Here is a 27,003-nt window from a genome sequence, read left to right as displayed (position 1 = left end):
GCCGGTTGGTGAGAATCTGAGTATTAATTACTAATATTTTTTTTCCGTGAATAAAATGACATTTTTTTGTGTTAAAAAATAAATCGATTGCGACATTTCAAACAAGATAAATACTGTATGTTGAATTGACACACAAAAGTGTTAAAAATTCAACACTCAGAATTTTAACACACGTTTTTTTTTACACTTTGACGATTCGTTTTTTACTGTGTAGTTAATTTTTTTTTATTATATTTATATCGGTACTTGATAACATATAAGGTTATAAATATCTTTATAAACTTTGTTATGATTTGACGTTAAATTTTGACACTTTACCCAATTGCCGATACGTCTATAAACGTAAATAAAATTGGAGAACAAAAAGGTCAAAATGTCACCGTAGCAAAATTTAAAATCGATTAATAATAGTTTCAATAATGTATAGCTTACAATATAAATTTGAACTTAATTGATTAGCTGATAAAAAATTTACACAGTAACATAATTTTAGAAAGTTATTATTCTATTAAGTTTGTTGCGGACTCTATATATATCGTTACATAATATAATGGATGATATATATGAAATTATTGGTAACAAATATCAAAACCAGGTCAAGCAATGATCAAACCGTTTTGTCGTCAACTCAATTGTGAGGTGCATCTTTCATGAGAAGACGTAGTGTTGAATATGATACAATTTCTGTAGGACTTATGTAGTAAGTATAGTTGTGTGGGTGTAGATATCACGATGAAATAATATTACATTCGTATTTGTATAAGTATCCTTGGATAAAACGAAGGATAGGAGCAGAGAAGTATAACTCGTTTCAAGTGCCTCAAGGCATTTGGGAACACGTATTCCTGTAGTACAGAGAGTTGGACTAGTTATATGCATATCACGAGCTACGTCAATTTCAAATCTGATATATTCAAGTTCGACTTCACACACTTCTCGCAATTCACCGTTTCTATTTTTTTTTTTTTTATATATCCATATACATATATATTTATAATAGATCATGTATGATCTTTTATATAAATTATCGGTTATAATGCAACTACATCACCTTTAAACACGATACTTCCAGCACACGAGCGAAAATTTATTATATAATGACTCAATAGATTACGAGTTGTGTTGTTTTTTTTATTTTTATTGTGTATCGGACTTGGAAATAATATATTTGAGTATAAATTTATAGAGATATAATAAGTGTACTTTGAAATGATAAAGTAGTGAAATATTATTAATGATTAATGATCAATAATATAAATTATAGATCATCGTTATTGCGATTTAAATATCGTAAGAAATGAATTTCGTGTTGACTGAGTTTTGATGTGTACTTTTTCATTGCGATATTATTATTCTGATGCCGAGTGTATTAAAATGCAGGAGCATGATTTTAATAGAAGATATTACGGATCATAAGACTCCTGTCGTTCATATAATGCTGTAAATATTTGAAGAGGGAAAAAATGAAAAATAAATGTCTTATTTATTTTAGCTTTATATTAAATTTTTTATTTGGTTTTATTATGGAATTTATATTTTACAACTCGTGGAATATCCTTTCAATTTTTTAAATGTTTTATGAAATATTAATATTTGTAATATTTAGATTGTCTGTTAAAAATATGAAATTGATCAGACATTCTTGGTAATTGAAATATTCAGTTTTAATTACCGAGTGACATCTGTAAAATTATTTTTTTGAAATTTAATGAATGACAATATAAATTTTACAATGAATTTTTTTCACGTTGATTAAAAAAAAAAATTGATCAATATTTTTAATCAGTTGTTCATCCAATCGCAATCCCAAACGATTTAAAGTAAACATTTATTTCAGAATATAAAATAGTTTTAGTTATTGGACAGGAGGGTAAATAGATTTTTTTTTCAAATGACCGCATTCAAAAAGAACATATGTAGTTTCATAAAGTTATACAAGAATTTAAGGTATTTGACCACATGGTTAAAAATATTTTTAACATTGGGCAAAATTTTTTTAACATTTTGTAGCTATTAATTTTTTATTCTCACATTATTTCTCTCTTGATATCTTTCATACCTGCTATCATTTGAATTTTATAATGCTCCCATACTATTACGGTTTCCACGGTGCTTTATATTTCCCAACTTTATGAGCTGTCTTGCGGTCACAAGTTAAATAGTCAAAGTATTCTTATGCAAACACGTATTGTACAGGAAAATTCAACCCTTTTTTTACCTCATCATCATTAAAACACGGCTACTTTGATATACGTATATGTATATGGTGTTATAATGAGAAACAATAATTGAAATTTGTACATTCTTCATTTTTTTGAACTATCGTAAAGAAACAAAAAAAAGAAACAAAGCAGTCGAATAACCATTATTGAGAATTGTTGGAGCGTTAAAACGTCGCTAAGTGTAAAATTCTAGTGTAAAAAAAAAAGTAGAGCACAGAGCGCAAGCACGAGCGTACTCTGTACTCTGTACGCTCTTGTATGCCTGAATTGTCGGGAAAAATAGTAATCGACAGCAAGGGTGAGAGTAAAGAGAGATAAAGACAGGAATCCGCTTGGCAATTTTATCCCCTGGGGAACCCTTTCCGTTCTCGTTATCTCGATTCCGGGTATCCGCGTTCGATTCGAGCCCAGTTACGCGGAAATTTCCTGAAAACGACGACCAGAAAACTCCTCAGGGTGGATATACCCGCCAGCTTCTTGTCTTGGCCTTCTTATATAACGTCTAACAATTTATCTGTCTATATATATTTTTTTTTATTCCTTCATCCATTTCATTCTTTCATTTTAATCCGGGTGCGTTATCTCGCAGGGATGATCCCCATGACGCTTAGGGACAACTACCATTATAGTCTTTATCGGTTTGATTGCTCGTTCTACTTAGTTCAGTTAATTAATCTTTTATATCTTATTATTTTCTGAAAATTAAATATTTTTATTTCAGCTGATATCTTTATCTCGTTTTCAACCTAAGTAGGTTTACTTTATTAATTATTCAAATAACAACTTGACAAAACGAACTAAATGCTTGATTCCTAATTCTGCTAATATCCCAAATGTTAATGTTCATACTCTGTACAAAATCGGGAGTGAAATCGGAGTGGTTGCAGATTTTACTTCATTCCGAATCCATTCCGTCATTTTGAGTTCCGGAGTTTTTAAAAAATTACCCCGCATACGGAGTAAATAAGGAATTTTTTTTCACCGGAATGATCTAGATTTTATCTCAATCCGCATTCACTCAAAGACGGAGTTACGATATTAAAATAAACTCCCTTTCGAAGTGAATTTGACTCCGAAGGGAACCTAAAAAAAATTTTTTTATGTAATTACATGGAGTTGAATATGAATTGATTGGTAAATATTTTCGTATAGTAATTTATCCTGAATACTTCTGTTATATACAATGATATCTGAAGGCTTGTTTCCGTTTTTTATAAATGTGATATCCGATGACAGAAAGAAAGTAATTATAAATATTGTATACTTTTAATTTCTTTAATGAATTTTTAAAAAACCTATACACAAGAAGCAGTAATTTCTCTAATTTAATTAGTCTGTCCATTTTTAATTACACTTTTTTTGCATTGTCTCGCGTTCATTCGACAGTACGAGAAGAGAAGTTTACCTTTGTAAAACCACCGCGCGCTTCCTTTAATCCTCTTTTCTCATTTCATTTCTCTGTAGCCTTTCACATCCGTTTTTTTTCTGTCGCGAAACTTTTTACCAAAGAAATTAAATAGTAAAAAAAAGTATATATCTATATATACGTTTTTAAAGTTAGTGAAAGGCCCGGAAAACACTTTCAATAAATAGACAATAAAAATTCAATTCTTTTACAAGAATTTTGCGATTATTTCCATGTTTCATAAAATATTTCATAATAATATAAAATCGTGAGAATAATTTCCCGGCTCATTATTTGCGAGTAATTACTTTATTTTTATTTATATATTTTTCAATGGTCATTACGTGATTTATTATTCCCGCATTGTTTTCATGTTTATATAATTATTTGAATAAATAAGTTACATAAACAAAGCAAATAATTGTTTTTAAATTGTATGTAATTACTAAATTACATGGAATTTTTTTTTAAATTATAAGACAAAATATATATAAATGATATTCTTCCCTGTTTATTATCCTTGTAAATTACACTAATATAAGTTCACCCCATTACCATAATAAATAAAGTAATTACGCCTTAGAAAATGATTAAAATTAAAAAAATTTCGATTCGTAATTATAACGATAAAATTCATATTTTTTTTTCAAATCTTTATTTATTTTAAAATTTTGTTTTCGTCTTATTCTGCCCTTGTCTATTTCTTGTTCGTGTTCTTGATCACTGGAGAGGCTTTTCCAAGCAGACTGACGTATTTGCAGGAAAAGAAAAACAGCATCAAATAATAGTAAGCTTTAAATTGCCAGAACAAGTATCTCTACACACTACACTCGAACCGATTCGAATCTTCTTCTTCTTCTTCTCCTACTTCTTCTGAGTCTTGTTTTTCCTGTTATTCTTGAATTCGTCTATTTTCTTTTTAGTCCACTTACTTTATCTTTTTTCTATTTTTCACTCCTTACGTTTTCTTTTTATTCTTATCTTCCACCACTCGCCTCAACGAGAACGTGATTCAGCGTCAGCGTAAATTGATTGTATTTGTTCTCATTTCATTTCCCCAGACTCTGTTTGTATACACCGATGCTCCTTGGCACTTTCTTTTTGTTTTCTTTCATTTTTTTTATGTATTAAATAAACAAAAATAAATCAAACAATAAAATCAATTAGTTCATTATTCAACAGCTTAAATATAATAAAACTAAAATTTTAATTAAAATAAAAATAATATTTAATTTGTTACAGAAATAAATAAAAATTAATCATCAAGACAGCAGAAGCAAAAGCAACAGAGGCAGCCGTAGCTAGAGACTTCATTTACTTTTAGGTAAGTAAGTACATATCTAAATCCTTTAGTTGGTGATGCTGAACAGTTGCACTCCTGCGTCGGCACCAGCTCAGCCTGCTATGGTTAACTTAATTTACAACCTCGTTTTCGTTTCCTCGTTCATTAAATCTCACGACCGTCTCTCGTTAGACTCGGAGGAGTATTCGTGTCAAGGATTAAGGTGACATGTAATTTTCACGACAAACGATGTGCCTTTTCAACGGATTATACCTCAAAAATACATTTAACACAACAAAAATAAATTAAATTAAAAATTTACTTACATTCGCTTACTCTAGTTGCGCTAAAAAATAACTATTCAAAAATCTGTTGACATGTTTCTTACGGCATAATTTCGTTCTAGTACCAGAGCTTATATTTTCGTGACTTTGAATATTTTTCACAAGATTTTGTTTACTTTTATTTTATTTTACGGCATTTTAGAATAAATTTCCCATGGCTCAATTTCCTTATTCATTAAATCAACCGGTGTACACTACGTTAGCCGTCTCGAGTTCTATCATCCGGTGTATATATAACACTTGGGACATTAAAGGGACTAAGGAAGTTTGCCTGTGGTTACGGATTAGGGAAAAGTGCATTTCACTTACTATATATATACATATATATGATGTCGTGGTCACTTGATTCTTACTCTCTCACACTTACTTTCTCGGTTCATACTCTACACCTGGTTTACTCTCAGAGATCGTGGCTCTGGAGTTAATTCACTTATAAACTTTCGCAATCAGACTAGTGTCCATGGCAATATAGTGTCACTTTTAATATAATTTTGCGGTAGACTAGATAAAACCTGAGTTTTAGAATCTTAACGTAGGTGAATATTTGATAAGTTGATAATTTAATAATATTTACCAGTACAATTTAATGAAAGAAAAAAAAAACACAGTAATAGATGTCTAACGGTGACTATAAACAACAGTTATCAAAATTTCAGCATCTTTAATTCAACCATTGCCCCAGGAATTCATTTATGGTTTCGTTACATCCGTTTTCGATTCCCTTTTGCATCCGTTACTCAGTATATTTCTCAGACAAATGCTGATATACCTCTGATACATTTAACCCAAAGCCACATGTCTTGTACACAAGATTGCACTAGAGTTTGATTTAATCTCGGGCTATTAATATTTCGAGTTTAATTTGCACCAACTTCTCTCTCCCTCTTTTTGATGATAATCCAAGAGGGCTGCGAAAATGCGGTCTTGTAAATTCTCTAGCACGAGATTGCAATGAAAAATTGCTTCTGACTTAGATATATTACAATGTCTTCTAATAAAAAGAATTCAAATAATTTTTATATATTTTATATTTTTCATGAATGTTTTTTGCTCACTTTTTTTCTCTAAATTACGTTATTGCAAAAAGCTTTTTGTAAAAAGAAAATAAAATCCGACGAAACTTTTATTTGAATCTCATCAAAATTTTATCATTAAAAAACTTGAATATTTTTTTGAAACTCGGTAATTATTTGAATACGTATTGTCGTATATAAATTCAACATCAAAAACTCTCAGGGTTTGCGATCTAAATTGCGATTGTAGTTCTTACTATTTAATTTAAATGTGAGCCATATGCTTATGAGCTTACAATATTTTCGTAAAGTTAGTATTCACTAATACCGAAATTAGGTCATCTCGTTAACTTAGTTTCCACATAAAATAGATAATTTTACGTGAATTATTTTTTAATTAGTATTATATTTAAATTCCTGAACTTTACTTCAAATTGTAACCACGTAACTTTAATTTAAACTCATGTATTTCATAAATTTACTCATAATTTAAACTTATCTTGCGGATTTCCAAAGTACTTAGATTAATTAACAAGCGTCATAAATTTAATTAAAACTGAAAAATAAAATTTCTATAGTCTATTAATTAGCATTTTGTTCTCAAATTAAATTCTATACTTATACACACTGAATATTCAGTTAATGTTATTTCGTCTCAATATATAAAAATATAATGAGAGATTCTCATAAAAGACCAATGAAAAGTGATCTTTATTTTATCTTCATATCATAATATATGAAGATTTTGTCTGAACGTCTACATAACGTCGTCTCTACTGCAATATTGTATAAAATAATAATAGTCTTTAGTCTATAGTCTGTTCTATATACGGTTGTGATATACGTGCAGCAAAATTTATCGATTGTGTCTATAACTTTTGTATTATATTACTTATTCTACTTAGGTTATAACTGAAACTTTTATATCTATGCTATGCTCTTGATTAATAGAACATGGACAAGTTTATTGGCGAAAGAACGGCTCTTTTCATGTCAAATTTTTTTATTAAAAAATTTTGTTACGGCATTTTTAATATTACCTTTAAAGTAATATAAAAGAGAGTAGATATTATATATTACAGTTAAAACGATACTCACGAGAAGTAATAAAAGATAAAGAGATATCATTATAGGACAGAATACTAGTATATGGTTATAGTTTTAGTCTTGCCCTGGTTATTTTCATAGTTTAGCGTTTACGTGATAGATAGAAACAAGAAACATGATAGTGGGCATTGCTTAAACACTGATTTTCTAGGACCCTCGGGTCGTCGAGCTGGTTATAATCCGAAGGGAAATAGAATTCGCCTGATGAGCACAGTTGAGGGAAATTAATTCACAAATTGCCGACCCCGAAAAGTTTATGTTGTGTTTGTTATGTTGTCTGCTTAGATGAAGTTGAATGTAGGATAGTGTATACTGTGTACTAGAGTGTGTACTGCTTATGTACCTTCATATTGTAAATTGTGATGTACTTACTCTACCTTTCGTTGTTGTTATACTTCTCATTTATCTTTTTTATTATTCTTATTTTTATATATGTCTTTTGTTATCATTATATATCGTTTCTTTCTCATGCTACGCGTTTTGACCTGTGCTGGGATTCAATCACTAAATCATTCTCTAATCATCATTATGGTTATTATCGTATTCTTATAACGGATTACTAATTGCCGTGACCAATTGTTCATTTCCTACTGCGTGTTTTGTTCTGGTTATAACGTGTCACTTATTTTTTTTTCTACTCTACTAATTACCATTATTAACTCATTTAACTGATGTAATTCCATAAAATATAATGTAATACTAGCATGCGAAACAGATTATTAAATTTAAACTGATAACTATATAGAGAAGTGGCTTTTTTTATTCCTGCTAGAAATTAAATCATGGGAATGTAATCGATTGTTTTCTAAAATGAACTTTTTTATTTTCGGGTAAAATATTTTTAATATTGAGTAATTTTGTGTGCATTTGGATTCTCACACGCTCAATGTGACCTCGAATACCATAGCACTCTGGTTAATTTGTCACGAATCATTAACTCGATATTGAATCCCGCGTGTAATTTCATTCCCAGAGATCCGTTTAAATGCATTGTAGAAATTTCTCACGACCAATCGAATTTATTTGCGTTTACTAGAGTTTATTTTTAATACAGATAATTTGTCATGGATCCAGACAGCTTTTAATTCAACAAATAAACAAAAAAAAACTAATTAACACAAAGATAATTTAACAGTTTAACATCAATGCCAAAATTATTAGCTTCTATTTAATAAAATTTTTCTTTTTTTCTTTTAATTCTTAAAAATAATCTAATAACGAGTAAATAAAAATGAAAGCTTGTCTATAAAATATTGGCGGCATTAATTTAAAAATGATATTCAAAAAATAATTATTTTTTTAACTCACTTAACATTTTATATCTCTGTGATATTTTTTTAGTCCCTTTAACTTGTCTTCTCCTAGATTCATTATACTATCAGTACGTCAGTTTCTTTGTGAAGCTGGTGCTGCTCCTCGAGCCTTTTTACACTTTTCGTTTCTCAAAATTTTCCATTTAAAATCTCTGAGGCGTTACAAATTATTCAACAGTAATTTTACCCGCAAAACTTTGGCTTTGTTACTTTGACAAACTTTTTTTTATGGTTACCAAAGATAAAAGAGCTCCGTGAGTTTACTTTCAAATGATAGATATAATACTTTTTATAACAATTAAACAATCATTAATTATATAACTATTCAAGTTATTCTAGTTCCTTACCATTTATTTTATTATTATAATATTTCTATTACACTATTTTTATTTGAATTTACATAAAACGACTTATATGTGTAAGATAAAAAATATTTTATACTTTTAGTAAAGTTGTAAACCTTACGCAAAAGTGACGTTTACCAAACATAGTACTGTTGGAGAAACTTTGTTTTATTTCTGTTCTGCAGTTTTTATACACTGAGAGAAAAGTGCTTAGTAACCTGAACTATTCAGCGACAGATATAAAAATATAGTCTCCCTAACCAATTTTTATTGTTACTGGAACTATATACTAGTGTGGATCAGCACGAAAAAATAGTTACATTAACTAAACTTAAGAAACTATTTTTGTCTCATTATGGTCACTACAAAACTTCAATCTTTTTAAATCAAGGCTTAGTAGTGAACACAATATTACCTTTATCATTGGGTCAATTAACATAATATAGATACAGTAACTATGTTAGCTTAGTGACTGTATGATAGTTGGTAGAAATAATTTTAATAGTTGACTCAACTAAAAGTTTAGTTGTCGTCACATAGAACTGCATTTATTTAGTTTCTTTTACTACTGACAAAAGTATCAAGCGTACTATTTCATCTTAGTTGTCTAAACAATCAATTTCCAGTTAATTTAATAATTATAAAATATTTCTGCTGACTAATAATCAACTGTAAAAAAAAATTCAAGGGGAATATAGTTATGGATACCCTTAATATTTAGTTTCCCTGGCTATAAATTCCGATCCTAATGCCAAAAGTGCGTACTGCAAAATATACGCCTTATTGGGTCTGCTGAGCCAAAGAAGCGTATCAAACATTTCTTTTGCTTATCAATTCCGAATTGTTAAAAATGTGAAGATGGATTAAAAAAGTGAAAAAAAATTTTTTTTTATACCAAAAGGGCGTGTAAAAATTTTTTGTTGTCAATCAATTCGGAATTATTTATTAAAATGAAAATCAATCAAGATAATATATACATGTATCTTTTCTCCCAATAAATTTTCCTTTTAGCTTAAACAACTTTTTATTTTTTTTTTTTGGTTGAAGCATACAAAAATTCTCGCTTAAAAAAAATAGTAGTTATTCTGAGAAAATTTATTTTTTTCAAACTAAAAAATGCAATTGTTACTAAAAACTAACATATCTTGCTACAAAAAATATCTCCTATATTGAGAAATTAAAACTCTTTAAATAAGTAAAAATGTTTCGATTTAAGCGTAGGAATATGTTGACTTGAAAAAAATATTTCGATTCGAGATAAAAATTCAAGATAAATTTTTACTTGTTACAGAAGTTTTTATTTCTTAAAATTAGATATTTTTTTGAAGCAAGATGTATTAGTTTTTTGTAGCAATCTGCACTTTTTTGTTTAAAAAAAATAAAATTTCTCTTAATGAGTACTATTATTTAGCGGAAGAACTTTTCATGCTCCAACCAAAACAGAATAGTTGCTTAAACTAAGGGATAAATTTCTTGGGAGAAAAGATATATATGGAGGAGAGGGAAGTCACCAGAGCAAGGCAACAGCATTGGAAGTAGTTCGGTGCTCGCCACTAGATCGCGCCCACTTTTTGTAGTGTCCCTGGTAAGAAACTTATTTCAGAAGTATCATATTCCAAGCTTGAGAACATTTCTGGCATTAGTACTTCTCTGTCATTTGACAGAGTGACTAGTAACCTTTTTGATTGTAATATAGTATGTACTAAATTACATTATGACATTAATGTTTAACATTAATGTTTCCTAAAATAATTTTTGTAATAATAGAAAAACATCAAGTACATTTAATGTAATAAAAAAAAATTTTTCTGTATTTATCACATAAACGTTGGCTAATAAAAAAAAAAAGAATTCAGTAACAATAAAACAAAATTTGCACTACAGATCGCTAAATAATTTTGTTTCTTGCAATACTAAATTATGGCAATGGTAACTATGAATGTTTAGTTACAATAAGTCAAATTAGTACATTCGCAGAAAGTTCGATTTTCTAGTGTGTACATCTAGACACAAATACTTATTGCTACTATTATAAATGATCTGAAGAACTAAGTGTACATTATTAATATCACAATAATCTTAATGTTTATTAGACTAAGAATAAATTTCTTACTACAATATAAATTATAGTTATGTTAACTTTAAACTGATAGTAATAAAAACTTTCCCTAAACTAGTTATGTTCATTATTGCTATCTTAGTATATGTAACTAAAAATAGTAAGAACGACTATGTAGTCGTAGAGCACTTTACTGTGGCGTATTAGTTACTGAAACTGACTTCAATAGCTGAGTCGTCTGTGAACTACGATTCCTTAGTTCAGAAAACCGTTTTTTTCTCTCAGTGTAACGCTCTTAAAATACCCTATATAGGAAATATATATATATTTCTTTGTAAGAAAATTTACCTGTTATGGCAGTGAAATTTTCTTCATACATTTTGGAACAAAACAATAAACTATTCAAATTGAATTCAAACACTTCAACACAATATATAAAATATATTACTGAAAAATACTCGTAGAAGTACACGGAAAAATTATTCTCGTTTGAAATTCTATGGTGTCATAGCAAAGCCGAACTATATTGGTCACCGGGCGGAAATCGAAATAAACATATTGCAAAAATAACTATGACCATAGTAAAATTTCCAATCTTTACACTGAGAAAAAAAAATACTTTTATTAAGAACATTTACTTGATGCAAGAACATATATTCTTGATAATTTTTATGAGTATATAATTTTGTCTCAAGAATTCGTAGAATTGAAGGAAATAATTTTCATTTAATTCAAGTAAAGCTATTCTTTTGTTTACTCGTAATATAATATCAAATTTATATAATAACAAAAGTAATTTTGATGCTCTTTTCTCTAGAAATAAAAAAAAAATAATAATACAACAAATATTTTGAACAGATTTCTTGAACCAAGAAATTCTTGTTTGGAAAATAGTACTTTTTTTCAGTGTACAATAATTTGTGATATAGCCATTGTCAATTTTACTATGGCCATAGTAATTTTTGCAACACATTTATTTCAATTTCTACAGGTGGCCAACATGGGCCAGCTTTAGTATGACACCATATCATTTCAAGCGAAAATAATTTCTTCCTGTTTAAAATGTCTCAAGATTATAGAAAAAGAAAAAATTTTCGTTTCCATTTCAATTCTTCAGCACTTGTTCTACTCGTCTTTCTTTTATATTTATGTATATATATATATATATATATATATATATATACTATGTGTTTTTCAGTTTACTATATAAGTGATGTTGTCTTATAATGATTTGTCAAAATAGAGTTCCTAAGCATATTTTTTTTATTAACAGTTACTACAAAGTGTTGTTTCGGTTACGTTTTGTAATCTTCGGCTGGAATCATCTGACCCTTTTCAAAATTTTTTAAAAATATGACATGACAATTCAAAATTCATCCACAAGTATTAAGAAAATTTTCATGAAAGATTTTCTTAGATAACGTCTAATACTTTTTCCCTTCTCATTATATATAATTTTGAAAAGCTATTAATTTTTCAGTTTGTTTACGAATTTTAACACTGATATCTTGAATTACCAAAATTTTAAAAAAAGGAAGTAAAGGAACTTAGATCGGAAATACCAACAACTTTTTATGTATCTTACTTGTATTAGAATTGTCTATTCCTTTTAGTTTTTAAAACTATACCTTTTATATAATTTAGTTAAACAACTTTCTTGATGTTTTGGCAGTTTTATAATGAAGTTTAATGTAGAGTTTGATCGCCTGACATTTCGTGATAACTTTTAAATCAAGTTATTCGATTATATTTTCCTAAAACTCTCATAATAAAAGAAGTTTATAAGTAAATTATAACTCTCATAATATTCAAAATTATTTTTTTGAATCCATGTGTTTTCTAACATCTTATATATAATTGCGATGAATCATCGGTGTTAAAAATAATCTTTTTAATAAAACACGTAATTAGTAAACCCAGAATTCGTGATGATAATGTATAATTATCTTCAATATATTACGAGGTTCTGTGTGAGCTTAAATCAGAGCTATTTATCAGTCCATAAATAACAGTAATTTAGTGATAAATTCATAAATTAAGTTTAATCAACGACGGTTTCGTTTAATAACATAGGTTAACTTATCTGTAACTTTATCTATTAATTTACGATCAACGTTTAAGGTCACTAAATAAATCTATTTATAATCATTAATATCATAATTACATTATTGATTTTTATAAAAACCGTTTGAGATTTTATCTAGCAAATTACTAAAGTGTATTGTTTGGTAAAAAATAATTTAATTATAATTGTAAAATAAATTTATTTATTTAAACGGTAGTGTAATCTATATGGTAATCCCGATTGACTCATACGCGTACATGCACGCACATCCATACACAAAATTGTCACGTTTGTCGTAACTGGTGTTGGCATTACGACGTAACGAGGATTAGGTATCGGACAACCGCGGATACTGATTTACGACTGTTGGTCACGCTATAGGAAACGGTAGGCCGCGTATGGACGCCAGGGGATGTGTGATGGCATTTCTCGGTGGTGCATTTACTGGGTGGCACGAGGTATCACTAAAGTATACACAAATTTACCAGATTAGCGGGCATGTTAAACAAAAACTATTATACTATGCCTTGTACATTATCTTTGTTTTTGTACACAGAAAAAAATATTTCTTGAGATAATTAAAAATTTTTTCGCCAAGAAATCCTTTTTTTCTGGGCATCACTACTTTTAAAATTTTTTCAAATCGTCCAATTTATTGCACATTTGCACCCATACAGCTTGGTACTGTCAGAACATCTAGCCAGTAACTAAATTTTTACCATGTGTTAGTAGAAATCGCACTTCATTTACATGCTATCGAGTAGTATATTTTACAATATGCATGGGAAAAATTTATATATTTACTACATGTCCTCACAGCATCATATTTTTTGGGTAATTTTTACTAAAAATTTCTCTGCGTGGAGTCATTCAATAACTCTGGCACTTCACATTGCACATTTCAAGCGCGAAGCGACAAATATGTTCTACTCTCCCTTGAAAATTGTTAATTTAATTTTAATTCGCTGGCGTCAGTTTGTTAGTGTGTGTGTCGAAATATCAGAAAAGGTGCAATAAATCAATTGTTATCTTCTCTACTTCTATTAATGAGTCCTAGTAACGCCACATATGGTATTTTAAGAGAAATAGAATTTTTGAAGGTTGATAAAGTAGATTTTTAAAAATTAATTGCAATCGAAGTGAAAACCACTCGACTAAAGATGAAGATAACAATTATCAACAGTTTATTTAAAAAAATTTAAGATACGATCTAAAAGGATGTCAATTTGAGATCGATTAAGGGCAGTCACTTTGAGATCTCAGCATAGCTGTACTAGTTTTCCCTCACTGAACAAAAAATAACTAAATTGTTTTTTTTTTATTTTTCATATGATCTCCGGGGTCAAATAGTTTTAAATTGAATATATATAAGAAAATGTTCCTTCTTTTTATATTACGTTCATTAGAAATGATCGTTGATGGTCTAGAAGCCTAAAAAAGTGTTACCTGCGGTTACATTTGTCCTCATCGTCTCAAAAAACTTTCTTCCTAACCGCGTTTTAAAGTGACATCTTTATCAACAAGAAATGACTTTCAAAAGCTTTTATCGTTGAAATGTTTGTAAAATCTATTTCAATTTTAATGACGATCTCGTACTTACTCTATATTCATGATGTCTTGACATAAATTGTAAATCTTAAAACAATTTCCAAAGGGCAACTATCAAAGTCGTAATAAATATTCAAATTGAGTAAAAACATGATAAACTTGTAGAAAAATATTTGCGAAGAGTGTTACAGAGAGTCATTAAGTAAGATTCTATGGAAATAGTTGTCACAATGTTTAGGGCGTCAGGGTTTATGCTAATAGAAATGGTTGTGGAGTTCTGTACACATACAGTTCTACAACTGCTGCTATAATCGGAATAGGAAGATCAAGTAACAAGAGCCTTTGTGGCAGTATGGCACAGTAAAACTAGTGCGCTTGGACTGCACCAAAGTGAAATTCTCTCCAAAGGACTTACCCCTTTAAAGTTAACGAACATACCTTGAGGTTGCTGGTGCCATTTTAACATCACGTATAATACCCACCAGCATCCACTGACTGCATCACAACTTCATCATACTCCTTACATACATACATACATATATATTCATTTTCAAGTTTCTGCAATAGACGAACTCTGCTTAAGCCTCAGAAGTATATATATATATATTTATATATACTTCTAGTTCTCTACAAGAATATTCAATTATAAATTGAAATAGAATAATATTATCTAATCAAAGAATTGAATTTTTGATGTACCTGAAAATCGGAACGTTTTTCGCGAAACGAAAATCAAAAAACAAAATGACAATTAAAAAGTCTACTGGATCTAGAATTTTGAAATGTTTCGTACACGCGCTAGTATGTCAGCCGAAAATTGCAGGCCACCCCCAACTACCCCTAAAGCAGTCAAATTACATAAATTTTCATTTTGGTTGCGCGAAAAACGTTCCAATCTTCAGGTACATAATTTTTGAAGCTTATATAACAATAGCGATTATTTCAAATAACTTAATCCTGGAAATTTGGACAATAAGCGAAGATGTTACCTTAAATAAAAAAGGCATGAAATGTATGAAGCCTCTTTTCCGATTACTTGATTGGTCGAAAGCAAAAAATATATACAAACGACACTAAAATATACATTTAAATAAATATATGAAAAACGACACGCGCGCGCTTGCGCGCGAAAAATGTACGCTAGTATTATAAAATTTGCAACGTTTCGCTGATTTATTTCAGCTTCATCAGGCGAACTAAGAACCAAAAAGTTCTCCTTGCTAATACAAATATTTGACATGTGAAACAAAAAACTAGGCGAGGATGTTAACCATAAGAGTATTTATTGTTATTTATTTTTGTTTCATATGTCAAATATTTGTATTAACTAGGAGAATTTTTTTTGATTCTTAGTTCACCTGATGAAGCTGAGATAAATCAGCGAAACGTTGCAAATTTTATAATACAACATCTTCACTCATTGTCCAAATTCCCAAGATTAAGTTATTTGAAATATTTTGATTATGAATGAGAACTTGAATATTAAGAGGATATGCCATCTATTTTCTTTCTCACACACATGTGAACGGACGGAACTGTCCTTATTGCACTTACATTAGTTTGCGCATCGAATGACATATTTTGTTTAATAATTTGGGTCTTTACCTGTGAAAACGGTTCATTTGAAATTCACCTGGTACACTCTCTTAATAGAGATTATATTCCATTATCTCAGTTGATTTTACACTGCATTAAATTTTTGATCATTATGCACATAATAACTTTTTACTACTATGATTCATTTCTTAAAATGTTATTTATATGACATATATATTGTTCATTACATTTAAATTTTATCAAAAAAATTTTCGTAATTTTTCAAAATAAATGGTAACATAAAAATAATAATTTTAATAATCCCAAGAAAAATTACTTTATACTAATTTTATTCGCGCATTTATATTCCGTTTGATAAATTTTTTGTAACTCGTTTTCCTTTTCTTTCCTCAAGAGATATTGCCTTGTTGAAATTACTCTTGAATATCCGCAGGGATATTCAAACGTCTAATTTCATATCCTTTTTTATTTTTTATTTTTTCATCTTTAGTTGTTTGAGAGTTTCTCATCTAAAGTATCAAATAAAATATTTTTATAAATTTATAATAAACAAAAGCTCTTTGTTCTCAAAGAGAGCGTCAGTTTATGATTTTCTACGCCGTTATACTTAACGAAATTGAGTTAAGCAGCTTAATTAGTAATTCTAAAACGCTCAATAAATTATTCAAAATAATATAGGCTATTTTAGAGACAGCTATCGCTCGATTTTATGAAATAATAATAATTAAGTTCATTATTACGTAAATGGTACTTAAATTATTTATTGCATGAATTTTATCTCAAGTAACTGGGTCAATTTTTCTTTTCTATGACGTCGTGGTAACAGAAGTGTAAAAAAATAAGACAAGTATTATATAAAGGAAATGAGCTGAAAAGAGTTATCGACAAGAAAAAATAAATAATAAAAGAAAAACTTGGAAATTAATTTTTTTTTTTTATTTGATTTTGTATCGACCTCAAATAGGTCAACTTTACACTGTGACTTGATAACAAATTACAAACATAGATACAGAGAATACATTATTGAATATTGTACATGTAAACATACAAATATTTTAAATTATCAACAATTAATATATCAATGTCATACATTTATTTAACTTCAGTAATTTATTTCATAAAGTAACATTTCAATTTTATTTAAATTTACATTTTACATATTTACCCTACGAAATTTAACCAACAAAGTAATTAATTTATACAAACATTTAAATACCCTCGTATTGCAATTTGTGCAAATGAAATATCAAGTCAAATTCAAAACTAGTAAATTAAAGTTTTTATTTTGGTTGTGTATTTACAACAAAACGAATTATTTTGTATGATTGATTCTGAAACATATTTTAAATTAAAACATTAAAAATTAAAATAACCATTTTCTTTTATTATTTTTTTTTTTTACTCAATATGTACACTGAAAAAAAAGTTTATTTGAGCCAACTAAGATTTATTTGAACCAAAGATATCGTATATTTGGATATGGCCAAATAAATATTTAATTGTGAGAAAGATATAATATATTTGAGTAGTTTAATTGCGTGAAATAAGTGATTTATTTGCGGTAAAGAAATGATCCAATTCAAATCATCCTTCAAATATATGTATAGTATCGCCAAATTTTAGGTTATTTGTCACAAATTAAAATCTTTACCACAAATACATCAATTACTTATCACAAATAAATGATTTGTCATTTTTTCCGTCAAATTATAAAATTATTTGAATCAACTGTCATATTTGTTGTACCCAATATATTTATTTGTCATTAAGAAATATTTAAAAAAAAAGGCACAAATAATTTGATTTATTTGGGACAAATATTTCTTTTTTTCAGTGTAAGTATTGTAAAGTTTGAATCGAATTTTGAAGAGTAGATAAATTTATTAAATAAAAAATTATATTTCTCAAGGTGAAAATCTTAAATGACACTTTGAGAAAAATATTAAATATTTTTATTTATTTATTTTGATTAATTTAGTAGATAAATTTTTTCAACACATTTTCTTATTTTGTGTTTCCAATAATTTAATCAACGGTATTTCCTATTTATTAATGACACTTTATATTAAATATAAGTATTTGTATGTGATATATGTTATATGGAATTTGTAGTTTTCGTGTTATTTTCATAAATGCCACGAAATTCAATTTTTCTTTGTCGAATCTCATGAATTATCAGCCAGAAATGAATTTCCTATGATTCTACATATTCTATAGATTATATTCAAATATTTATAACTTTCGAAGATTTTAAAGAAAGTCAAATAAATAATTGATTAAAGTGTCACTCATTTCAGCTTTACCATATAAATTTCGTTCTTTCAAAAGCTTTAAATAATAAATAAAATTTACTATTAATGAATTTAAAGTAATGAAGAGTATAAATAATTTTTGTCATGACACCATCGAAAATTAATCACACTTTACCGTGCTCCATTTTCTTTTTTTACCAAAACTTTCAAATAATTAATTTTTTTATCTCTCTTAATGTCGAACAATCTTTAGCACTCAGTGCAATTATAAATTAACATTTTACTCAAAATTCATTTTTCATTTAATTTAATCAATTTTCCAATAACTAATCAACTTTTTATCGCGAATTTTTTTTCTATTTTTAAGAACATGACCCGGTAAAAAAATTTATAACACAAAGAAAGGACATTTTTTTTTTTAGGGTAAAAAAAATAAAAAAAGTAAAAATTAACCAAACAAAAGCCAAGATTACTTTGAAGGTACTTTGGAACGATTAACTAACTTTTGAGAAAGTCTAGCGAGCCAGGCCAAATTACATAAATAAATCAGGTGTTAACTACCCTAGTAGGAGCATAGTAGCTAATATAACTAGGTATTTGACTATACAGCATAAACATGAAGCTAGTATCACTAACACATGAACCTTTGCCGTTATTAGAGGCAAGGTCGGTGACCAATTCAAAAGCTCCCAACGTAATAACAATAACAACATCACGTACAAGCTTGGTGGATCTTTGCACACTGGGCTGTTACTGTGTTACTCCTGATGCCTAACCACTAGGTTATACTCTTGGGGTATAGTTGTAAGTACGCTGGCGTTCGTAACCCACTACTTATTCGCGTATATACACGTGCGGCAAACGTTTCTCCACATAACAACCTTACGACACATGTCGTGTGGCTGCACTTGCAAGATCCTCTTGTTTCCTAACTATGTACCAACCCCTCCACCGACTTTCGTACATAAATGATGTAGCATTTATTTTTTTGTTCATTTATAAACTTCAAATTACTGCTTGTAGACTCAGCTTAATAAGAAAACTTTTTTGAATTAACAAATTTTGAAACTCAGATATTATTTATCGCATTTTTTAGTTCAAATGTTGAGATAATATTTGTTCAGTGGATTGAATAAATGTTGTTTTTTCTTATGAGGGTAAATGATTTATACTTAGTGATGTGCGTTGAAAGTAAGAAGTGTTTGCCGAAAAAGAGGGTGTGATTTCAGCAGGGATTTAAGTTGCGTTAAATCTAAGCGTAGAACGGGAAAAAAGGGAGTTATATAAAAAGGTTTCTCAAGGACAATTGAGTTAGATTTGATCTTTTCTATGGCTACATATATTTTTTTCATCACATTATATTGACTTGTACGTGATTTTTAACGAAAAAATTTTGATAAAAATAATAATCTACATTATTAAGAAAACAAGAAGAATTTTTTGACAGCCGTATTCAATAATCTGAAATTTATAACCCGAAGGTTCTTGTTTCATCACTTTACTACTTAGCATTTACAGGCATAAAATTAATTCAAGATGACGTATAAAATATTGGTTATTAAAAATAATGTCGCGAGTTTATTTTCAGCGGATTTAGGGGATGTTGAAAAAAAATTTTAAATTTCCCGCTTACACCCGGATAAAAAAAATAACGTAAGTTTGACTTTTTTGACTTGAATTCATGTGAACTAAGCCAAAACTGAGTCAAATTTGACTTTTTTAACTTACATGGATACCAAGTAGGTCAATTTTACCCGGGGTAAAGTAATCAAAAGCAAGTCGAAAATAGATGAAGAAAAAGTTTGATTTTCTTACTTTTGGTTAACTTGACTTACGTAGCATTCATTTAAGTCAAAAAAGTTAAATTTTACTTGAATTTGGCTTAGCTGACTTAAATTTAAGTCATTTTTTTTTGACCCGGGTAATTTTTATCTTATTACCTCGCTACGTTTTGCAAAAGAATGTCAAAAATAAATAAGCATTTGCTTCCCAAATCTCAAAAATGAAATTTTCAAAAAATGAAATTGAAGTAATAGTTTAAAAAAATTCAATAAATCTAATTGTTGTACGCGGGCAGTTTCGTAGTAACCTCAGATTACTATTAATAATTATATCAATAAAAATAATTTACACGAGAAAATTGACTAAAAATAATAACCCTCGTATGAACATAAAACAGACAACAAATTAATGTAATTATAAAAGCAATAAATGATGATAAGTTAAAATTAGACTAAGAACGTGCCTCGGGGCTTGAGTGTTAATCAGCACCAAGAAGTACGTAGACAAGTGTACACGGTATAACATAAGGAAGTAGAACGTGATGACTTTTGGCTGAATACTGTCGGCGTATCGTGATGCAAACACACGCATATTGTTAACATGTGTAAATTACATATGAGGAATAAAGATGGGGAGATTAAGAGAAAGAGATGTGACAAGATAGAATGATAGTTTCGCGTTAGATGTCGAGTAGACTGCATGAATGACCGTCTGCCATGTTTCTCGCACTCCTCCTTCTGGCTCGTTGGTGCGGAATAAACGTCGTGCGTCATCCCTATGAACTCAGTAAAGTAGTTCAGCCAAGTTGTATCTCGGTTTATGAGACCGTCGTCCAAATGAGTGAGCAGAGACTACCGAATTGAAGACAAAGATGAAGTGGAGAGTAAAGTATATGCCACATCACTGTCTGACCAATGCCCTTATGACCTCTCGTCTGGGCTGTGTGTCGACCTAATTAAATTCTTCTTCATCTTCGTCTTCTTCCTCTTCTGCTTTATCGTTTTGATTCTCTTTTTACCCTTCTTACTATTTTACCTCTCGAGCTTTTCAATCTTAAAATTGAGTTTCAACCACTTAAACCTAAGAATTGAAAGGAAAACTTGCAGTCTATTTACCCTGTAGTCTGAGTACATTTTATATATTTTTAAAAAACTTTTTTTATTTTACAATAATTCATTTTCTATAGACACACAACTTTTTTTTTTTTTTTTTTTTTACTAAAGACAAATTAAATTAACTTGTTACAAATTTATTTAACGCCTTAAAAAATAATATTTTTTTTTGATAAATATTAGTAATAAATTCAAATAAAAATGAGACATATATGGAAGTGTGAACTCCCTGAGGTATAATACCTATAAGTTATAATAATGGATAGTCAACAAAATAAAAATTCAGCGTTTTAACTTTAACAGCCGATCAGGGAGGCTATTTGTCGTTTGTCACATGTGTTTATTTAACATTTTAAAAATAGCTTGTCTAACTAATAAAACATGATAGACAAACTTATTTCTTATTAAATAATAATAACTTTTATAATTATAGTGAAAAAAAAAAAAAAATAGTAAAATATAAATTGATTTACCTGATGTACAAAAGAATTTACCGTAGTTTGTAATTTAGCAAGAGTACTTTTACAAAGTATTATATACAGAGAAGCCATGTTACATTTTTTCATCATCAAAATAATAACAACAGCAACAACAAAGAGTAGTAGTTCTCGTGTTGCTTACGTTCATAGGTTTTCCCGGGTGCGCAGTAAAACTCCATCTTCGAGTAGACATACGAGGGACTCTGGTCTTAAATTCAAGCTCACTACTAAAATATATACTTACTACTGCGAGAAACACTACTGATGCTAGTATACTCATGTTAGGACTTAAATCACCTGGTCACTTAGGTCGATAAGTCAAATTTATTTCTTTATTATTTTTTATTACTATTTTTTTTTTTTTTTTTTATGTCGATACATAAATTAGATCTTTGTTGCAAACTAATTTATCTTTTTTTAAACAAAATTTTCTTATTATTAATTGCTCTATTAAAGTTGATAAATTGTCAAGTGATAAAAAAAAAGTACAATATAAAAAACTACAATCAATAATGTATAACTCAGTTGGCGACCGTAATTGACTTACGTTTTTTTTTTTTTCATATTAAATTATTGTAAAATATTGGTATAAATTTTATGTTAAATTACCGACGATTGAAAATTTAATTACATGAGTAAAAAAAAAAAAATAGTCTGCATAATAAAAACTGAAATTTATCTCATGAATTAGAAATCCAATTAAAAGGTTATATATATATTTTTTTTTAATTTTTTAAATGTGAATAAAAATTTAAACTGTTAATTAATCAAAGTGCGCGGGTGATGTAATTATAAAGCTAACAGGTAAAAGTTTAAGGATAAAAAAGGAGCTATCACCCACTAAATAATCCTTAAGAATATTAAAAAAGTTTAAAGTAAATAACAGGAGAGATCCGTCATCTCAGTTATCTGATAGTTGATGTACCTTCTTAGGTGCTCGTTGTTTTTCCTTACACCGTGATAAAGAGAAAAGGATAAAAAGAATAAAAGGGTGAAAAAAGATAACTAAGTACAGAGCAACTGGCGCAGGTGTGTCGGACGTGGATAATTGGCACGTTAATGGACGTCGACATGCGGATCAAAAGGGGGTATGAGTACTGTTAAAAGCGAGTACGGAATAGAATAGAATGGACTAGTGAGAACCGTAAAACCGTTGAAAAGGCTCATCGTTTATATATGTATCTATATACATATATATTATTCTGCTGTACAGTGAGTGCATAATAATTATAATAAGTATAATGGTAATGAGAAATTTATGAATTTAGTTCATTTATTTTATTTGTCATTTAAATTTAAGTTTTATTGTTTTTTAAATTTATATTCATTATCATATAAAATTATTAAAATTTATTAGAAATTTTTGTTTTTTTAAACACTGTAAAAAATGGAATAAGTCCAGGCGGTGTAGGTGTTTAAATTTTCGGTGTTAAATTTCAACATCGAAAGTGGTGTTAAAATAACATCACCGCCGGTGTAAATATTCTCTACCGGTGTTAAAAAAATTTTCCGATGATAAAATACTTTACTTTGTGAATATTTTTACTCACTCGATCGTTACAGTTAAACTACTGGTGTTTTTATTAATTAATTAAATTGTTGGTGATCAAAATAATGGGCGTAAAATAGTGTAATTTTTAAATAACTTACGTATAACATAAAAATTATTTAACTAAGTACATAGCAAAGTTAAAATTTTCTCCAGATGATATTCCTTAAATTTTTATATTTTTTTATACGTCATACATTTTTTTATACGTGGAATTTTTTTTCCCACTGATTTAACACCACCAAATTACACCTCCTACACCAGTGTTATTTGATTTTAATACCACGTGGTGTTAAATTAAATCCATTTATAACACCGCTCTGTTTACAGTGTAATTTAAATAGTTAATAATTGTAGTAGACAATTAGAAAAAATAATGGCAAATAGGACTGTAAGATAAACTGAAATCATTAGAAAGTGGATGAAAAAAAAAATGAAATTACACAATAAAAGAAAATGATTAAGTGACGGGTGTAAATCAAGTGATAGTTGAGAGCGAGGCGGGAGAGAAAGGAAGATAAAAAGGTTGAGACAGTAACAATCACTGTAACAAAGACAATGAGGACTTCCTGCATACTTACAGTGTACACGAGTACAACGTGGTGCTCTTGACTTCAGTAACCCCTCAGTTATAATTTAACTGAGCGAAACAAAAGACCGCGGGTACGGGAAGAATACACCGCTTCCCGACCTATTTAAATTAATCTTTAACAATCATTCACTTTATATTCATTTTTCGTAATACGTCTTCTGCTTGTTAACATTCTGATAGATTTATTTCATATATATTATATTACACAATTATAGCGGCGTTATAAAACATTTAAATTTAATTATTGCCGTATTAAATTTTATTAAAAGTAAAAAAATCAATTAAATGATGAAGAATTAACTAAATAGTTTGGATGAAAAAAGTTTTAGCTGATAGACTGAACAGACAAGTGTACCTTTAGGCGTTTTTCAACAAACTCATTTGCCGTTCGCTTTTTACGCAAAATCGAGTTATTCCATTCTGTTTCGTCGTTGAATTTACTAGGCAATCAAATTACTATAGGGGAGAGATATTGTATCAAGTTATACATGTATACATACACAACATATCTCTATATATATATATATCTATATCTATATTTATATTATACAGAAGAGAGGCAAAATACGAAATTTCACATGATCAATCAATTTCTAGGTATGAATACAGTTTGATTAATGTTGAGATTAATTAAATATTGTGATTATATTGTTACACTGTTATTTGATAGGCACCCACTTATTGACGATAAATTTTTTATTTTTAATCGAATTTTTTAAACAAAAATTAAAAAAAAAATTAATTATTAAAATTATTAAATTAGTAATTTTACTAATATTCAAAACAAATTCATTATGAATAAATCAATAGTAAACTGTGTTCTATAAAAGATACTTTTGTTTGATCGACATCTGCCACCGAAAATCGAAAATTCAATGGCGTACATCATATCAATATTTTTTTTTGCCATATATGTCTATTCTTTTTTCTTATATTTTCTTTAACCTTTATCTTTTTCTGCACCATCACTATGACGGTATAGAAAATACCCTATCACATATTAATGCTGTCTCTCTCGCACGTGTGCTCACTCGTCTCACTTTCACACATGTCTGACTCATACTTTCTTCACTTGGTATCACCGTATCATCGTCTACTTCTACTTCTCCCCCGTATATACATACATACATTTATTATATTATATATATGTATACATATTTTCGTTTTTTTTTTTTTTCATTTTTTGCTGCTATACTACTATACTACCCCTACTCGACAAAATTTCAACCCTCAGTGTCTCTGTGTCTATATGTCTTTCTCTTTTTATCTCCCTCGGTCGCACTTGTCTGCGCCACGAGATTATCGGCACATGCGCTTTGCAGATATCACTGCGAACGGCGTGTCAAAACCATTGCATTCTACTCACCAGTAGTACGTTGTGGCTTGCCCGAACGTAAACGTCTTATCTACTAATATATAATAATTACCATAAATATAAATTTGTATACGCGTCTGAAAGTTTACTCAGTTTACTCGTGTTTGTTGTCCCTGGTTGCATAAATTTATCTCGCATTATTAATGGTGTGCTCTATTTGGTTGACATGACAAAGTGCATGATTGATGTGGGATTTTGTTGACTAGTCGACGTGATAAGGTAACGACAAAGTATATAACTAGTGAATAGAGGTGATGTTATTACTTGTATTGATAAAAATAGGAGAGTGACAGAAGGACAGAAGGTGAAACACGAATGGGTATGTCATTCTCTGGGGAAATTTTTCCAAGAGTTGACTCTCTCTCAACTTTTTGGAGTTTATTCTGTAGCTAGTGTTGTATAAGAGAACACGAGCTGTTACTCTATTGGGACTTTTCTGCATGACTTTGGGGATGTCTCAGTTACTCTAGGGAGAATCCGAACTAGAACATACAACTTTTTTTTTTTTAAATACATTATTTTCAGTGTAATTTATTTCATTTATTTATTACTGTTTTAAAAAAGTTTATTCGTGTATATTTTATGTTAAAATTACTTTTTTAATTAATTTTAACTCATGGACTAATTTTATAAATTTATTTGGATTATTTTTTTTAATTTATTCATTAATTAGAATCTAACAAGGGAAAAATTAATTGCAATGCTTGAAGGAGATATAAATAGGGAACTGTATATATGTTGGAGAGATTGAAAGACTGTTTAAAGAGAATGAATGTTACAATATTGATTGTCAGAAAAATCCTGACATCGCAATATATGTATAGATACTAGGTTAATTTAAGTATGAAGGAGTATAAAAATTATTGTAACGAAAATGTGATTAGTGAAGCAAGGAGTGTGGTATAAGATAAAAAAAAGAGAGTCCAAATATGTAGAAAAATAAGTCAAAGTTAGTGTAAATAAATGTAAATAATTAATACAAGACAAAGATACAGTTTTGTAAAACACGCTATGTGGTACAGATGAAAACGCTATTCTATTCTAATTAATTAAAATCATGTTCTGATTAATTAAAATCATGTGAATTAAAAAAAAAAGAATTTGAAAAATTAAAGATTTTATTTTTCGGAACCGCGCATTCACTCATATCTGATGTGAAACAGTCAAGAAAGTCACGGGCGTGTACCTTGACTTAGAAAAGTTTCTTACTGTCACGTGTGTACAAATGAATATTTTATCCATAACTAAAATGAATAATAAAAGTAATTTTAAATTAACTTTTATTGTTTACATTAAACATTTTTCTTCGATTACCATTTTTTTTTTACAATGAAAAATTTAATAAAATGGCCACAAATATTTGCAATGATACTTGAAAAAATAAAAAATTATTTTATTACAACATTTAAAATCGTTTCGGCAAACATTTAAAATTAACGTGATATAAAAAACAACCTGTATTTTATTTTAATTTTTCATATATTTTTAACGCACTACATTTCATTTAATTTATAAAAAATAAAACACTTGTTGTGAGTGTTTGGTAAATGTAAATAATGAAGTACATCGATGAAGGATACATAAAAAAAATAAAAATACAAAG

General features: G+C 28.6%; 1 protein-coding gene across 5 annotated transcripts in view; it reads left to right on the top strand.

The window, feature by feature from the left end:
- LOC130664027 (alpha-mannosidase 2) overlaps positions 1–27,003 on the top strand; it is a 106,760-nt gene that overhangs the window by 13,748 nt on the left and 66,009 nt on the right. For 3 of the 5 annotated variants that reach the window (XM_057463678.1, XM_057463676.1, XM_057463674.1), the window contains one exon: positions 4,870–4,951. The gene's annotated coding sequence lies outside the window, so the exon portion shown is untranslated. Of the gene's footprint in view, positions 1–4,869; positions 4,952–25,389; positions 25,720–27,003 lie in introns of those variants that run through there. The other 2 variants (XM_057463675.1, XM_057463679.1) reach the window with 2 other exon arrangements.

The sequence above is a fragment of the Microplitis mediator genome, chromosome 2, assembly GCF_029852145.1.
Source record: "Microplitis mediator isolate UGA2020A chromosome 2, iyMicMedi2.1, whole genome shotgun sequence".
Lineage (NCBI taxonomy): Eukaryota > Metazoa > Arthropoda > Insecta > Hymenoptera > Braconidae > Microplitis > Microplitis mediator.
The sequence above is the reverse complement of the archived record's forward strand: the minus strand, read 5'-3'. Positions and strand labels throughout refer to the sequence as shown.